This window comes from Geotrypetes seraphini, chromosome 2 (assembly GCF_902459505.1).
Source record: "Geotrypetes seraphini chromosome 2, aGeoSer1.1, whole genome shotgun sequence".
In the NCBI taxonomy this organism is placed as follows: domain Eukaryota; kingdom Metazoa; phylum Chordata; class Amphibia; order Gymnophiona; family Dermophiidae; genus Geotrypetes; species Geotrypetes seraphini.
In genome coordinates this window covers 256,245,908-256,259,857 of record NC_047085.1, presented here as the reverse complement: position 1 = coordinate 256,259,857, position 13,950 = coordinate 256,245,908, and the positions used below count along the sequence as shown (strand labels likewise).

Here is a 13,950-nt window from a genome sequence, read left to right as displayed (position 1 = left end):
GAGGTGAGCCATGTTTCCGTTAAAAAGAGGCAGCTTAGATTGTCTTTGATCAGCCAGTCTTTGATTAATTCTGCTTTTGGGTTGATGGATCTAATGTTCATGTATGCGCAAGATATTGCGGAGATTTTTGTGTTGGGGTTATAGGTTGTGTTTGTGATAGTTCTTAGTGAAGTTTGGTGTTTTTGTGTGCTTGAGTTAGGCGTTGTTGGGGGTCTTTTTCCTCCGATAGTGGAGTTGCTGGCTTGGTTGGATATTGGACATGGAATTAGCGTTCTAGTGGTATGCAGTTTTCTGGTTTGTAGAACAGGTCTGTGCGTTGTTGTTAGGATAGGGATGGTATGAGTTTGATATCCGGTAGTTTTCCATTTTGCTATAAATGTGGCAATTAGTATGAGGATAAGGATGAGGTTGGGTGTACGCATTGCCATTTTTTTTTTTTTTTTTTTTTATTGTTTGTGAGGACTGCGGTTTAGTAAGCTATGATGTATAGGTTGAGATTAAAGTTCTGGCTGCTTCCAGTTCAAGGTGGTATATGCTGGTGGTATCTGCTGGGTCCGCCGCTGGTCGGGGAGAGGGGCGGAGCAGGGCTCCCACGCGACCTCTCCTCTGATCCTGCTGGTGCTGGAGGGGGCCCGAAAGTGGTCTTGCGCCGTTGGCGCTGGTAATGTGTGCTGGGTCCGCCGCTGGTCGGGGAGAGGGGCGGAGCAGGGCTCCCACGCGACCTCTCCTCTGATCCTGCTGGTGCTGGAGGGGGCCCGAAAGTGGTCTTGCGCCGTTGGCGCTGATAGTGTGTCCTGGGTCCGCCGCTGGTCGGGGAGAGGGGCGGAGCAGGGCTCCCACGCGACCTCTCCTCTGATCCTGCTGGTGCTGGAGGGGGCCCGAAAGTGATCTTGTGCCGTTGGCGCTGGTAGTGTGTCCTGGGTCCGCCGCTGGTCGGGGAGAGGGGCGGAGCAGGGCTCCCACGCGACCTCTCCTCTGATCCTGCTGGTGCTGGAGGGGGCCCGAAAGTGATCTTGCGCCGTTGGCGCTGGTAGTGTGTCCTGGGTCCGCCGCTGGTCGGGGAGAGGGGCGGAGCAGGGCTCCCACGCGACCTCTCCTCTGATCCTGCTGGTGCTGGAGGGGGCCCGAAAGTGATCTTGCGCCGTTGGCGCTGGTAGTGTGTCCTGGGTTCGCCGCTGGTCGGGGAGAGGGGCGGAGCAGGGCTCCCACGCCTTTAGAAACGCTGAGGATGTCTCAATGAATCCCTACTGGTGGAGTCCACTCTACAGATTAGTGTGTAGGCCTCTGTATTTCTGGGCAGAGTGGGCAAGGTGATGGACCAGTTGGCCAATCGGCTTACTAGCATTCTATGCTTACTCACTGATCCAGTAACCTTTTTACTTGGCACAAACCAGTTGCCACCTTCCCCGTTGCCATGTTCCACTACTCTCTGCTTGCACGTACGGTGTCAGTTTCTTTCAGCACCTCTTTTCTGTTCTAACCAGGCCTGGTCTGACTTCGAGTGTCTGACCTCAACATCACCCACAAGAACAGGCTAACAAATACACTTTGTTTGGGGGACAACCTCTTTGGTACTTCCATGGACACGCTAGGACATGCCTACTTAGCAGTTGTCTGTCCACGAGACCAGGTGGGACACTCTGGTCAAGCCCAAACAGCAGCCTTCATTTCGTCCGTTCAGACCACAATATTATTCTCCACGAATATTTGCTGCTCGATCGTTTCCTCCATGTCAACGTTTTACAGTCTGGGCCTCATCCCTTAGAAGGCCGTCTTCAGTTCCTCATACATCACTGAGAGCTCATCACCTTAACTCTCTGGTTTATCACCTTCATGGGGTAGGGTTCTACACTCAATGTTTTCACCCTGCTCTTGGATCTTTTTTCCAAGAGACTGTATTTGACTGTTTTGGACCCTGAACAGTCGTCCTTTCTTCTCCTGCTGATTGCCATCAAAGAGTCCTCCTCGATTAGCGGAGTCAGGGATTCTAATCCCATTTCTTCTTGATTCCCAAGAACACCGGAGGACTGAGACTTTTCCTAGATCTAAGAGCTCTCATCTTTTTTCTAGTCAAGAGGTACTTTAGAACTCGTTTCTCCTCATTCAGAATTACTGGCTGTGCTCCCTGGATCTCAAGGAATCCTATGCACAAATCCCAATTCATCCGGCTTCCAGAAAATATCTCCAATTTCAAATCAGTCGCTGCCATTACCAGTACAGGGTCCTTCTTTTCGGTCTGGCATCTTCTTCCAGAATCTTCACAAAGTATCTGATTGTGATGGCTGCATCTATCCGATCACACGGCCTTCAGGTCTTACCTTTTCTGGATGACTGGTTGATCAAGGCTGTTTGTTCTCAGGACGTGGTCCAGGCAACATCTCGGACCATCTCTTTTCTTCTGGTTCTTGGCTTCGAAGTCAACTTCTACAACATCTATAATTCATTGGGGCAATCCTAGACACCACTCTCATAAGAGCGTTTCTTCCTCTAGATCGCCTTCAGGCTCTCATCCATCTGTGTCAGGAGTTGCTCTCTCTTCAAATCATAGCTGCCAGACACATGATGGTTCTTCTAGGTCACAGGGCTTCAACTGTTCATGTCACACCACTGGCAAGACTACTTCACACCCCTCAATGGACCCTTGCTCCCCAGTGGTCTCAGGCGATGGATCGTCCCTCAAAGCATTATATCTGTGACATCGTCTCTTCTGTAGTCACTTCTATGGTGGATGACCTCCTCTAATCTATCCAGAGGTCTCCTTTTTCATTTGTCCCTTCATCATAAGGTCATTACGACAGACGTATCTTATGCAAGGGGGGCTCATATGGACGATCTGAAAACTCGGGGTCTTTGGACCGCTAGGGAACAGAAATTTCACATCAATTTCCTAGAACTCAAGGCGATGTTTTATGCCTTCAAGGCTTTTCATCATCTTCTTTGCCCTCAAGTCCTCCTCCTTCACACGGACAATCAAGTAGCAGTGTGCTACCTCAGCAAGTAAGGAGGCATGGGCTCTATCCTGTTGTGTCAGGGGGCCCAGAACATCTGGACTTGGGCGACAGCTCGCAATCTGTTCTTGCAGCCTGTCTGCATTCATGGGGAGAAGAATTCCCTAGCACACAATCTCAGCAGAATTCTTCAACCTCACGAATGGACTCTCAACTCTACAACTCTCCAGTCCATCAATGAGACACCACACAAGTGGACTTGTTTGTGACTCCTCACAATCACCAGTTGCCTCAGTTTTGCTCCAGACTTTACTCCCCTCTCTGTCAGGCAGCAGATCCTTTTCTACTGGATTGGACGGACATAATTCTATATGCATTTCCTCTCATCCTGAGCACTTTATTCAAGCTCAAGAGAGCACCATGATTCTCTTTACTCCATGGTGGCCCAGGCAACATTGGTTCTCCCTTCTTCTTCAACTCGGCTCCAGGGAGTCCATACCTACTCTGTTCACTCAGACTCAGAAATCACTGATTCATCGCAATCTGCAATGCTTTATTCTGACAGTTTGGTTTCTTTCGGGCTGTGTCCATCTCACTTACATCTTTCTCAGCCTTTTTGTTAAATTCTGGATGTCTCCAGGAAACCAGCCACTTAACAATGTTACCATCAAAAGTGGCTTAGGTTTTCTTCCTGGTGTCTTCTTTATTTTCATATTCCGCCTTCCTTGACAGTGGAATTGATCTTGGATTATTTTCTTCTTTTGTTTGGCTCTAGTCTCAAGTCTATATCTCTCAGACTTCTTTTAAGTGCTATTGCAGCTTTTCCCTTTGTCAGTCGAGGGTCAACCTCTTACTGCTTATTCTTTGGTTTCCAAATTCGTGACAGGGGTTTTTAATGTGTAACCACACCTCATGCCTTCCCCTGTCGTTTGGGCCCTACTGTAGTCCTTTCCACTTGGCTTCCAGGTTTATGAAAGGATTTTTGCCCTGTGCAACCACCTCTACAATCTCCCCATGTCGTCTGGGTCCTTACTGTAGTTCTTTCCAGTTTGTTGAAGCCATCATTTGAACCAATGGCCACAGCTCATCTTAAGCTTCTTGCTTGGAAAGTTGTCTTCCTTATTACCCCCACCTCTGCCAGGAGGGTCAGTGTGTTACAAGCATTAGTAGCAGATTAACCCTTCACAGTTTTGCATCATGACAAGGTGGTTCTCCGTACACATCGAAAGTTTATTCCCAAAGTTGTCACTTTGCATCTCAATCAGTCAATTGTTCTACCTGCTTTCTATACTTTGGACTGTAAGCAGGCTTTGGCCTACTACATTGACCGGACAAAGACACAGCAAACTTCTCTCCAACTTTTCATTTTTTTTTTTTATACAAATAAGTTAGGGCACCTTGTATTCAAGTGAACGATTTCCAACTGGCTGGCTGCCTGCATCTCGTTCTGCTATACTCAGACTGGACTGGCACTAGAAAGTTGTGTCATAGCCCACAGAGATAGAGCTATGGCAGTTTTTGTTGCTTTCCTTAGATCTACACCATTGAAGAAATCTGTAAAACTGCAACCTGGTCCTCAGTTAATACCTTCACTTCTCACTACTGTCTGGATCCTTTCTCCAGACGGGATGGGCACTTCCCTTGCCACCTCACCGCCTTTCAGCGGTCCGAGAATCTCCTTCTCTCCCCCTTACCTTCGTAGCGTAAAGAAACCTAAGGGAGGGAAGGCGCGCAGTCACCGATTGTGCTCGCGGCCCCTTCCCTCCCTCCCTCCGGCCAAATCTATTTCACTCCCTCCCCCTTACCTTTGCAGCTCTTTAGAAAAGAAACTGATGCCTGTGCCGCCCTGCAGTCGCGTGTGTGTGGACGGAAGCTTCTCTTCTGACAATTGTCATTTTATAAACACAGAGCAAGGTTCAACAAAACCCATCTCCCCTCCCTTTCACAATTATCCCCTTCACTATTGTGAAAACTGAACAAACCAAATTACTACAGAATGCTACATAGAAAAATCAAGCTAACAGAATACTTTAGTCACACATGGCAAGAATAATGTTAGGGGAGTGCAACTAGGGCAACTGCCCCCAGATCAGAAAGAGAGCCCTAAGCCAACTGGAAGCTAAAGAAGCACAGCCTGGACTTTGCGGTCCCTAGTTATGTCTAATACCAGCTCTAGCAGGATACATATTTCAAATCTGAAATATTCTAATCGCAAAATATAAAATACATTTATTTTTTTTCTTTTTGTTGTCTGGTAATTTTATTCTTCAAATACATTGGTCTCAGGCTTTGGTTTTAGGTTCCTTCTGTCTTCATTGTGGAATGGCTGGCTCCTGAAGGTAAAATAGGCACAAGAGGAGCTAGGGAGAAGATGCTGAGTCTGACACGGGCACAATTTTTTTTACCACAGGAGTAAGACTTTTCACTGCTCTCACGGGGCGGTGAAAAGTCTTGTCCCCATTCACGCGGGGCGGTGAAAGGTCTTGTCCCCATTCCTGCGTTAAACCAGTTGCAAATGTCTCCATTCCTATGGATTTATTGCGGTAAACAGTCCCCATGTCATTCTCTAGTGAGAATATCTGCCTGCTGTACCGGGATAATACCTGTTAACGGTAAGTAACTGTGCTTTCCGCATTTACTGGAATTGATTGATCGTTTTGGTAAATTTTCTGGTTATAAGAGGTTCTTCCATTGAATGTATATTGTGTAAAAGGTTTATTTGATCCATTCCCATTCCTTTGGAAAGAAGAGGGAATACAATATTTAGGTTTAATGATTCAAAAAACATTGGAAGACACAATTACAGTAAATGAAAAACCAAACTTGAACTTCACCTAGTCCTCCATTGGCAGTCAATGCAGTACTCGATAGGAGGGTGTTACGAGATCATATTTCTTCAACCTAAAAATCAGCCTGACCACCGTATTTTGTACTATTACTATTGTTGCATTTCTTCTGGGAAATTGCCAAATAGGCAATATTGCAGTAATCAAGCTGGCTTAGTATAAGAGATTATACCAAAACTCTAAATGATGAAACATCAAAATACGCCCTAACGGACTGAAGCTTCCAGAGTAAAGAAACTCTTTCTGACCAAAGAGTCTACCTGGTTCTTCATAGTCAAGCCCTGGTCCAGTATTATTTCCAAAACCTTAATGGTAGATTGAATAGGATAGCTGAATTTATTTATATGCAATGATGTTTTAGTATCAAACGGGTGCAGTGAAGCTACAAAAAAACTTCGTTTTTTCTGAGTTAAGCTTCAGTCTAAATTCAGTCATCCATTTCTCCATTAGACCTAATACTTCTGTTGCTTTAGGAATAACTTCAGAAAGAGACATAGCAAATGGAATAATGATCATAAAATCATCTGCATAACTAAATAGCTTTATCCCCAGCTGTGACAATTGCGCTGATGGGGCTGGCCATGCAACTGATAACCAGGAACTGGAAAAACTATGATAGGCTAAACTTTTCCTTTTGGTGGGAAACACTTTGTTTGTGTTATAGGTATGAAAGAATGAATGCGGAACAATTGGGAAACAATAAAAGATTTAAAGAAATTTGGGATCCATTGGAGGCATTGGTTAAAAAAGAAGATTGATTAAATCCTTAAATTCTAATTATTCTTTGATTTCTACATACATCCAGATAGGGAGGGAGGGGAAAAAGGGGGGAGGGAGTGGGGTCATTTGTTTTAATATTTGTTCAAATACAAGTGCTGTTATTGGTCATATTTGAGTGTATATTTGCACTTTTTATAAGTTTTGAAAATTAATAAAGATTTATATTAAAAAACACAAAAATCTTTATAAATTTTTTAATAAATTAAATAAATATATGTTAAGACAAAAGATAAAATCAAAATATTTCTCTGATCCATGAAGCACAGCGTGCTTTCTTCTGACAAAAGCTGACAGTTTTTACAGCAACCTCTCCGGCACAACAGAGTAATAAAAAGTAATGCATGTAGGAAAGAGAAACCCAAACTATAGCTATGTAATGCAGGGGTTCCTTATGATAAGTCATCATCCAGGAAAAAGATTTATGCGTCATCGATGATATGTTGAAACTAGCAGTGGCTAAGAAAGTAAATAGAATGTTAGGAATATTAGGAAAAGAAATGAAAACAAAATGAGAATAAAATAATGCCTTTGTATCGCTCCATAGTGCAACCACACCTTGAATACTGTGTGCATTTCTAGTCACCACATCTGAAATATATAGAAGAATTAGAATAGGTACAGAGCAGGAAAGGCTAAAAAATCTAGGGCTCTTCAGTTTGGAGAAGAGATGGCTGAAGGGAGGTATGATAGAGGTTTATAAAATACTGAGCAGTATAGATAGTAGAGGCTTTAGTGTTTTGTCAAGCAGTCCGCAGTCTTTTTGTTCCCTAACTGCAATTTGTTTTTTAAATATACTCCATCACCCCATTCTTCAAATACAGCCCACCAAAATCAGCAAAACAATTGTTCCTCCTCTTAGGACTCACCTTTGAGTGTGCTTGCATCCCCTAGTTTATCTGTGAAGAAAGCAAAGTTGCTTTACTGTAATGGGTAGGGGGGTTCTCTGTAGACAGCAGTGTTCTGCAGATACATCCACCTGCCTGCCATCCCCTCATTAAAAAAATGAACATCTTTGCTAAAATATGGACTAAAGGGAGAGAGAACTGAGGTAGCACAGGAGCCCCTTCTCATGCCCAGAAGTCAAAACTTAGGTTTTGAACTGAGGAGAGCTGTGGCACAGGTTACTCTGTTGGATGACCTCACCTTAGAATGTGGCTGTATCTCTTCTGTGTACAAAGAAAGCACAGTTACTTACCATAACAATTGTTATCCAGGGATAGCAGGCAGATATTGTCAACAGGTGGATGACGTCACCGACGGAGTTCCGCAGCGGACAACCTCACAAGCAGATTTGCCTGAAGATCTTTGTTAGAGCTTACGAGTGCTGCACTGCGCAAGCGCGCATGCCTTCCCGCCTGAGTCAGGGCACGCGTCTCCTGTGAGGTACCTCAGTTCAGATAACTAGCTAAGAAGCCAACCAGGGGAGGAGGGTGGGTTGTGAAAATATCTGCCTGCTGTCCCTGGATAACAACTGTTACGGTAAGTAACTGTGCTTTATCCCAGGACAAGCAGGCAGCATATTCTCAACAGGTGGGTGACCTCCAAGCTAAGCATAATGGGATGGTGGGTGAGTTGGCAAGTCAAGAAAAGAGATTTTGTAAAATAGACTGGCCAAAATGGCCATCCCTTCTGGAGAAAGTATCCAGACAGTAATGAGAGGTGAAAGTATGAACCGAGGACCAAGTGGCAGCCTTGCAGATTTCCTCAATAGAAGTTGATCTGAGGAAAGCAACAGACGCCGCCATTGCTTTAACTCTGTGACCCGTGACTCGACCCTGCAGAGGGAGACCAGCATGAGCATAGTAGAAAGAGATGCAAGCAGCCATCCAGTTGGATATGGTTCGCTTCGAGACAGGATGCCCCAACTTATTTGGATCGAAGGAGATGAAAAGTTGAGGGGCCGTTCTGCGAGGTTGAGTGCGTTGCAAGTAGAAAGCCAAGGCACGTTTACAGTCCAAAGTATGGAGCGCCACTTCTTCAGGGTGAGAATGAGGCTTTGGAAAAAATACTGGAAGAACAATAGATTGATTAATGTGAAATTTTGAGACAACTTTAAGCAAGAATTTTGGATGAGTATGGAGGACCACCTTGTCACGGTGGAAGACTGTAAAAGGTGGATCCGCAACCAAGGCCTGTAACTCACTGACTCTTCGAGCAGACGTGAGGGCAACCAGGAACACCACTTTCCAAGTAAGATACTTAAGATGAGCCTTGTCAATTGGAGCCTTGTTCAAATGGAGGCTTCATCAATTGAGCCAGGACGACATTGAGATCTCAGACCACTGGAGGTGTTTTGAGCGGTGGATGAACATTAAAAAGTCCTTTCATGAAGCGGGAAACCACAGGGTGTGGAGACAGAGGTTTCCCATCAAGAGGCTGATGAAAAGCAGCAATTGCACTGAGATGGACTCGGATAGATGTAGACTGGAGTCCAGATTGTGATAAGTGAAGTAAATAATTCAAAACAGAAGCCAAGGAGGTAGACAGTGGCTCCATTTGGCGAATAGAATACCAAGCAGAAAATCTAGTCCATTTCTGACCGTAACACTGCCTAGTGGACGGCTTTCTGGAAGCCACCAAAATGTCCTGTACAGATTGAGAAAACTGTAGAGAATCAGTTAGGTTGAAAGGTACCAAGCTGTAAAGTGTAGAGACTGCAGATTGGGATGAAGTAAGGACCCTCGACTCTGAGTAAGCAGAGAGGGAAAAACTGGTAGAAGCAGAGGCTCCCTGGTGCTGAGTTGAAATAGAATGGAGTACCACGGTTGTCTGGGCCACCGAGGAGCTATCAGAATCATGGTGGCATGTTCTGTCTTGAGTTTGACAAGAGTCTTGAGAATTAAAGGGAATGGGGGGAAGTCATAGAGAAACTGACCCGTCCAGTCCAGGAGGAAAGCATCCACCTCGAGATGCTGGTGAGAGTATATCCGGGAGCAGAATTGAGGCAGCTTGTTGTTGAGTGGAGACGCAAAGAGATCTATCTGAGGGGTCCTCCATTGAGCAAACATCTGACGTAGAGGTGAGGAATTGAATGTCCATTTGTGAGGCTGCAGAGGACAACTCAATTTGTCCGCCAGACAGTTGTGCTGACCTTGAATGTAAACAGCTCTGAGAAAGATGTTTTGATGGATTGCCCAATCCCAAAGCTTCAGAGCTTCTTGACAAATGGAGTGAGATCCCGTACCTCCCTGTTTGTTGACATAGTACATGGCGACTTGGTTGTCCGTCCTGACAAGGACTGCCTTGTCGTGAAGAAGGTATTGAAAAGCTTTGAGAGCATTGAAAATTGCTCTGAGTTCCAACAGATTGAATTGACAAACACGGTCTGCGGGAGACCAGTGGCCTTGGGTATGGAGACCATCTAGATGGGCTCCCCATGCATAGGTTGACGAGTCTGTTGTGAGAACCTTCTTATGAGGGAGAGCGTGGAACAGCAAACCTCTGGAAAGATTGGAAGAGAGCATCCACCAGTGGAGAGACTGCCTCAACAAAGGAGTTACTGTAATTTGTTGAGAAAGCAGGTTGGTAGCTTGTTGCCACTGAGATGCTAGGGTCCACTGAGGTATGCAAAGGTGAAGTCTGTAGAAGCCAAGTGACCGAGTAGAATCATCAATTGTCTCGCTGAAACTGAGTGGAGATGAGACACCTGATGTCAAAGACGAATGAGAACATCTTGGCGTGGTGGAGGCAGGAAGGCTCTGAGGCTGACAGTGTCTAGAATGGCCCCTATGAACTGAAGAGACTGAGAGGGGTGCAACTGGGATTTTGGAAAGTTGACTTCGAACCCCAGACATTGGAGGAACGTAATAGTCTATCGGGTTGCTGCAATAACCCCTTGTTGAGAGGGGGCTTTGATGAGCCAGTCGTCCAGGTGTGGAAAAACTTTAAGACCCTGGGTACAGAGGGCTGCAGCCACCACCACCAGACACTTTGTGAAGACTGTGGTGGATGAGGCGAGTCCAAAAGGAAGAACCCTGTATTGTAGATGAAGATTCCCCACCTGGAATTGTAAATATTTGCGAGAGGCTGGATGAATCGGGATATGAGTATAAGCCTCTTTGAGATACAGAGAGCATAGCCAATCCCCCTGATTCATCAGGGAATATAAAGTTGGTAAAGAAAGCATCCGAAACTTCTCTTTGACTGGAAATTTGTTGAGGGCTCTGAGGTCCAGAATGGGTCGCAAATCCCTCGTCTTCTTTGGGACTAGAAAATAACGGGAATAAAAGCCCATGTCCCATTGGTTCAAGGGATCTTCCTCGACAGCTCGAAGGTGAAGAAGAGCCTGAGCTTCCTGAAGAAGAAGGGGAAGTTGCGACGAATTTGAAGGACACTCTCTTGGATAGCGATCTGGAGGCACCTGAAGAAAGTGAAGTGAGTATCCTTCCCGAAGGATGTTGAGAACCCAGAGATCTGAGGTGATCATCTCCCATTGGTGATAAATATGGTGAAGATGACCTCCTATGGGCAGAAGAGAAGTCTGATGAAGGGAGGTTGGTATGCTCAGACTGGGAATGTCAAAAAGACTGAGCTGGTTTAGCCGCAGCAGGAGTCTGAGCTTTCTGCTGTCATTGCTGTGGCGGCCATCTAGGCGGAGGCCTGGAGAAAGCTGGTGTCGTTTTTTGAGGAAAACGACGTGGTGGTTGCTTGTATGTCCGAGCAGGAGGAGTCTTAGGCTTCAGCCTAATCAAGGAAGCAAAAAAGCGCTCATGTTGAGAGAGGTGCATAGTAGCAGTTTCAGTGGAATCATCAAAAAGTTCATTTCCCTTGCAAGGCAAGTTCGCTAGATGGTCCTGCAAATTTGGATCCCTGTCAACAATGCGGAGCCAGCGAGGTGACGCATGGCTACTGCAAAGGCAGAAACTCTGGAAGAAAGCTCAAAGGCATCATATGTGGCTTGCAGCATGAAGAGTCGAAGTTGAGACACAGTTCGGATAATCTGTTGGAATTCTGGAAGACACTGTTCCTCAAGAGCCGGGTAGAACTTAGGCATTAATTTGAGGAAGTGATTAAAATAAGCAGTGAAAGTGTAGTTGTAATTGAGAATTCTGTTAGCCATCATGGAATTCTGATATAGCCTACGGTCAAACTTGAGCATGGTACGGCCCTCCCTGCCTGGAGGGACCGCAGTGTAGAGCTTAGATGGTTGAGCTTTCTTTAATGAAGATTCCACAACCAAGGACTGGTGAGACAATTGAGATTTCTCAAATCCCTTGCAAGGTACAGTGCAATACCTGGATTTCAGTTTGGATGGAATAGCTGTAATGGAATAAGGAGTTTCCATATCCCTGACGAAAGTTTGCTTTAACACTGGAATCATAGGAAGCCTCAAGGTCTCCATGGGTGGATGAGATAACTCCATGTCTGCCAAGTACTCAGGAGTGTATTTGGAGTTAGAATGGAGATCCAGCTGTAGAGCTTTCCCCATGTCAAAGACAAACCTCGCAAAAGAGGCAGACTTCGAGGTAGAAGAACCGTCAGGAGAAGGAGTGCGAGACTTAAGAGTTACCGAATAAGAAGGAGAAGCCTCTCTGGAATATTGAGAAGGAGGCTCAGAATCCAGCTGCACAGTGACTGAAGAAGCTCCATACCTGTGACAGGAGGAGTCAGAGAGTGCTTGCGCTTAAGAAGCCTCGATGGTGAAGTCTCCGGGATTCAAGGAACAGAATGGGTCGAGACAGGAGGAGAAGACTCCCTTGGAGGCGGTCTCGATGCAGGAGTCTTCGACCTCGATGGACTTCGAGGAGAAGCAGCCAGTGCAAGAGCTGTGCGAGACTTATGTTTAGATTTTGAAGAAGTCTCGACAGCCCTTGATAAACGAGGCATAGAAGACTCAGTATCCGGATGAGGAGAGGTCTTCTGCTTGAGAAAAGACTCGTGACTGTGCTTGGAAGCAAGATACCTCGAATGCCTCGAGCGATGCCTCGATCGAGGTTCAGGAGACTGTATCCCAGGAGGAGGCGAAGAGTCACTGGATGATAAGCGACGAGACTTCTGAGGCTTGCCTCGAGGTGCTTCAACAGGGGACTCAGGCTGGCTCGTAGGAAGCAGGGTCGAGGCCGGGAGGAGCTGAGCCATGACCAGGGCTGTGGAGTCGGTAGATAAATGTTCCGACTCCCCGACTCCGTCTCCTCAGTTTTTTGTACTTCTGACTCCGACTCCGTGTGAAACAAGATCTTCATCCGCGTAAAAAGATGTTGTGCGTATGGTTGGAGAGCTTGGTTAGATGAATTTTTCGAGTCTACACCAGGTGATTTCTACCAACGAGGTATTGAAAACCTTGTTGAACGTTGGAAATAAGTTGTAAACAACAAGGGAAAATACATTTATAAGTATTGGTGCTCCGAATTGTGCGTTGCGTGCCATATAGTGAAGCATGTGTTCGTTTTGCGGTTACGTGAGGTACTGCATGCATTAGTCTTTATTCTTACAGTAGAGAAGTCATTAATTATAACTTTTTGTGAATTTGGACATTTAAACTTGCTTTTTTTAAATTCCAATCTAAATTTAGTCGGAGTCGGTGCATTGTTTGGCAACTCCGACTCCAGGTACCCGAAATTGACTCCGACTCCACAGCTCTGGCCATGACCGAGGAAATCTGAGTGGTCAGAATGGCTTTCAACATGTCCTCGAACATAGGCACCGAGATGAAGGGATCAGGTCTCGAAGGTGCAGCTCCAAAGAGGGCGACCTCGAGGATGTGTATTCCCTATGTTTGGAGGCACGCTTAGGTGGAGGTCTCGAAGAGGCTGGCAGGACCGTAGGCACAGCTTGGGATGCCTGAGACTCTGGAGGCTTCTTAGGAAGGATACCTAAAGGAGAAACAGGAGACTTGCCCACAGATGAAGACTTCGTAGGAATTGCAGGCGAGGCCTTCGAGACCGAAGGGGTCGAGGCCTTGGTTGAGGCAGTTGCGGGTGTCGGGGTCGAGGTCTTGGAAGTTGAGGACGACCCTGAAGCCGAGGTCGAGACCCTGTCAGCTGACTGTTCCATTGTGCCAAATAGTTGAAGAATTTTAGCACGGCGTCTGCGAAGGGCTCGAGGTTGAAGGGTAGCACAGCGCGAACAAGTGTCAGGGCAATGTTTTGGATCCAGGCAAGCGATGCACCAACAATGAGGGTCGGTGAGTGAAAGTACCTTGCCGCACTGGCTACACCTTTTGAAACCGGTAAGAGGCCGGGACATAGAAAAAAAGAAAAGCTGATGCAAGAACGAGGTTCAGCGGCCAAAGAAACCAAAAAAAAAAACTGTTTTGGGGTTTTTTAAAAAAAAAAAAAGAGAAAAAAAGACACGCGGGCACAGCGACTGAGAAAAACAAAGCCGCGATGTGAGAAGGCAACGAAGTAGCTGCAGAGCTGAAGTAAAGAAGACTTCTC

At 46.0% G+C, this 13,950-nt stretch overlaps 1 protein-coding gene across 3 annotated transcripts in view; it reads left to right on the top strand.

The window, feature by feature from the left end:
* Positions 1–13,950, top strand: part of DDX17 (DEAD-box helicase 17) — a 185,982-nt gene that overhangs the window by 137,207 nt on the left and 34,825 nt on the right. The gene's annotated exons all lie outside the window — the stretch shown is intronic.